General features: G+C 49.9%; 1 pseudogene; it reads left to right on the top strand.

The window, feature by feature from the left end:
• Positions 1 to 267: 267 nt before the first annotated feature.
• On the top strand, positions 268 to 1,955 carry LOC146831252 (18S ribosomal RNA; annotated as a pseudogene).
• The last annotated feature ends 2,130 nt before the right edge of the window (positions 1,956 to 4,085 follow it).

Here is a 4,085-nt window from a genome sequence, read left to right as displayed (position 1 = left end):
ACCACCACCCTCCTTCACCCAGTGCATTTCTGCAGTAGCTCGGAATGTGGGGTGTTCCAGCTGCCGAGGCCAGCACCCTTGTATCTCGCTCACACTGCGCCTTCTACGGAGACGGCTGGGCCGGCCAGAGCCCGTGCGACCACACCTGTCCCCCCCCACACGCCCACCAGCTCCCAGGTGGGTGGGCTTCCCCAGCAAGCTCCGGAGGTGTCTAAAGGCAGTCAGGGATGGGCACACAGCTCCCAAACACTATCCAGCAGGTGTGGCTACCTGGTTGATCCTGCCACTATCATATGCTTGTCTCAAAGTTTAAGCCATGCACGTGTAAATACACATGGCCGGTACAGTAAAACTGCAAATGGGTCATTAAATCAGTTATGGTTCCTTTGATCACTCCATCTGTCACTTGGATATCTGTAGTAATTCTAGAGCTAGTACATGCCAACGAGCACTGACATCCATGGATGCGTGCATTATCAGACCAAGACCAATCTGGGCTCACACATCCACTTTGGTGACTCTAGATAACCTTGGAGTGATCGCACGTCCCATGATAGAGACGATACATTCGGATGTTTGCCCTATCAACATTCATTGGTACTTTCTGTGCCTACCATGGTGACCACGGGTAACGGAAATCATGGTTCAAATCCAGAGAAGGAGCCTGAGAAGTGGCTACCACATCCAAGGAAGGCTGCAGGTGCACAAATTACCCACTCCCGACTCAGGAGTTAATGATGAAAAATAACAATACAGGACTCTTTTGAGGCCCTGTAAGTGGAATGAGTACACTTTAAATTCTTTATGAGGATCCATTGGAGGGCAAGTCTGGTGCCAGCAGCCATGGTAATTCAAGGTCCAATAGTATATATTAAAGTTGCTGCAGTTATAAAGCTCGTAGTTGGATCTTCAAATCAAGCTGGTGGTCCGAAGAGGCGAGCAGCTGTCTGTCCCAGCCCCTGCCTCTTGACATCCCTTTCATGGTCTTGACGGAGTGTCATTGGGGTCAGAAGTATTTACTTAGCAAAATTAGAATGTTCAAAACAGGTCGGTTGCCTGAATACTTCAACCAGGAATAATGGAATAGGACTCAGGGTTCCATTTTGTTGGTTTTTGGAATTGGGGCCATGGTTAAGAAGAACGGCTGGGTGCATTTGTATTGTGCCCACTAGAGGTGAAAATTCTTGTACAGGCGCAAGATGAATCAAAGCAAAAGCATTTGCCAAGAATGTTTTCATTAATCAAGACTGAAAGTTGTAGGTTTGAAGACAATCAGCTACTGTTGTAGTTCTGACCATAAATTATGCTGACAAGCGATCTAGTAGTGTTATTCCTATGACCCACCAAGCAGCTGTTTTTGAGTTCTGGGATAGTATGATTGCAAAGCTGAAACTTAAAGGAATAGAACAAAGGGCAGCCTGCAGCATAATTTGACTCTGTGGGTGGTGGTGCATGGCCCTTCTTAGCTGGTGGATTGATTTGTCTAGTTAATACAGATAATGAATGAGACTCCTCCATGATAACTAATTTCGCGTCTCCCAGTGGTTGGGGTTCAACTTCATAGAGCGACAAGTGATGTTCAGTCACTTGAGATTGAGCAATAACAGGTCTGTCAGGGCCTTAGATGACCGGGTCTGCATGTGCACTACACTGAATGAATCAGCATGTGTGGATAACCTGCTGAACCCCGTTCATGATAGGGATTGGGGTTTGGTATTTTTTCCCATGAACTAGGAATTCCCAGAATGTGCGGGTCATAAGCTTGTGTTGTTTTAGTCTATTCCCTTTGTACACACTGCCCGTCGCTGCTAATGATTGGATGGTTTAGTGAGGGCCTCGGATTGGACCTACTGTGGTCGGCAACAACCCTGAAGGAGTGCTGAAAAGCTGCACTACCTAGAGGAAGTAAAAGTTGTTTCAAGGTTTCCGTAGGTGAACCTGCAGAAGGATCATTAGCGATGGAGCAGCCCGAGTAACTGATGGTGCAAACTCGAAACCCTCGGCTGCCTCCCAGATAGAAAACACCCATAGGCCCAAGGCCCCGTGGGGCAGGCTCCTACAACTGGGGGGACCTGACCAACATACACATGAGGGACCGGGGATGGCACTGGCCCCTCTGGGAGTGGCATGAAGGAAAGCACTGCTGACATGGAACCTATGCTCACCCAGGATGACCCCGCAGGGGAAACAAAATGGCATGGGACCACCCCTGAAGGCCCTGCCATCTCCAGGCTCTCCCGATCCTGGCCCAACCAGGTTTAAGATTACAGAGGAGTGGCCCTTCTCAAGTGGCAGGGCAGGCTGGATGGGAAGGAGCTGGGGCTGCGAGGGGAGCCAGGCTCCACTCGGCGGGGTGTGCAGTATGGTGGAGCCATCAGCTCTTCTGGTGGCTCCAACCAGGGCGAGCGGCGGGCTACCCCCAGCCCACAGGCATGGTTTGGGCCACTGACCAGTCTGGGGCCTCTTGATGGCACAGGGGTTGGTCCTGGTGGTGGATGGCCGAGGTGCAAGTGGGGCCAGAGCACAGAAGGAAGGTGGCCATCTCCATCGCCCTTATTATACCTCATGTTTGTGGGGCACCTGGTGCTAAATCACTCATAGTACGTGATTCTGGGTCAGGGTTTCATAAGCAGCAGAGCAGATACCTCGCTGTGATCTACTGAATGTCATCCTCTGAGCTAAGCTTTTGTCTCCGTCCGTGGGCACCTACCACCCCACCACTCCCAGGGGTCCCTCTGCCACCAGGCCTGTGGGAGAAATGTGGAGGGATTGTGGGCAAGTTGGAGGCACTCCGCCTCCTGCCCTTCAATGCCAGGTGCGGGGTCAGGGGCATGAACGCTTGCAAATGAGCAGGGTGACCATATAGATGGAGTGGAATCCCTACCCCACACGAGTTGCAGGGAAGCAAGGCGCCCTTGTCGTTGGCGGATTGCTGCATGTCTGGGGCCTGGGGATTGGGTTGTTGTGGTCATCCCAGGCCATCTAGTCACGGAGTCATCCTGGGCGATCTAGTCATGCTGGGTAATCCCAGGACTGCTGGTCGCCAGACTGGCTGACCAGATGGCCCGGTGGGCAGGCAGACCAGATGGCCAATCTGACTTTTGTCTCCCCCAGGGTTCCATAAGGCCCCACTTCATGGAGGCTCAATAGTTGAGGGAAATGGGCATTTCAGACAAACCCATGGGTAGAGGGCGAGGAAATTGGCTGGTCTTAACCCTCCATGGCTCCCCAGGCATGGGCTCCAAGAAGGAATCCTCACCCACCCTAGGCAGTACCCTGAGTCCCAGGGTGGGAGCCCCTGTCCTGAGGCCCACCATGTTTCCAAGTGCTGGGAATGGTCCTGTGGGCCCAGGGATGCCTCCCCTGCGTGGCCCGGTTCAGAAGTTCTGACTGGGCCCTGGGGCGGGAACTCCTGCTGACGGCTCCGTCCTCCATAGGCCTCAAAATATCATACAAGTGTTTTTAAACCTGCAGGTCGAGTACCTTGAATAAATTCCATGTCTTGTGCCCATTTAGGAAATACATACGTTTTCTTGATACCTAGTTTTTGTTTTCTAAATTTTAACAAATGAATTGCTGTAGGCCCGGTACACAATGAAAAACCATTGCAATGTGCTGCTCCGTTATTGTCTCTGGGTTCCTAGGGTTCTTCTAGAACCTACAAGCCCTATATATGCCCTCAGCCAGAAGGGTTCAATGCACGTAACAGTATATTGCTTTTGACATTCTGCCATAGTTAGAAGAAGTTACAGATGAAAACATAGACCCAAATGGCTGTTTATTTTCAACTCAATTTCAATATTTTTATTTAATTCAACTGTTACTTTTTATAGGGAAACCTTAAAGGATCCCTTGATGAATTCAGAATTTTGTCTAATTTCAGAAATGTATAGTTTTCCAGGATCCACCATTGGTTTCAAAACCCCTTCTACCACTAACTGGAAGGAGGTTGATAGCATACAAATTAGGAAAAATTGGCTATGTCCCAGTAAAATGCCAGCACTGTATTGAAAAATGTGAAAAATGTGTTTTTCTGATTCAAGTCAGCCTGTTCCTGAATGCTGGGAAGATAGTGATTTTAGATC

Source organism: Triturus cristatus, chromosome 5_1, assembly GCF_964204655.1.
Source record: "Triturus cristatus chromosome 5_1, aTriCri1.1, whole genome shotgun sequence".
Taxonomy (NCBI): Eukaryota; Metazoa; Chordata; class Amphibia; order Caudata; family Salamandridae; genus Triturus; species Triturus cristatus.
This window is presented reverse-complemented; position numbering and strand designations above follow the sequence as displayed.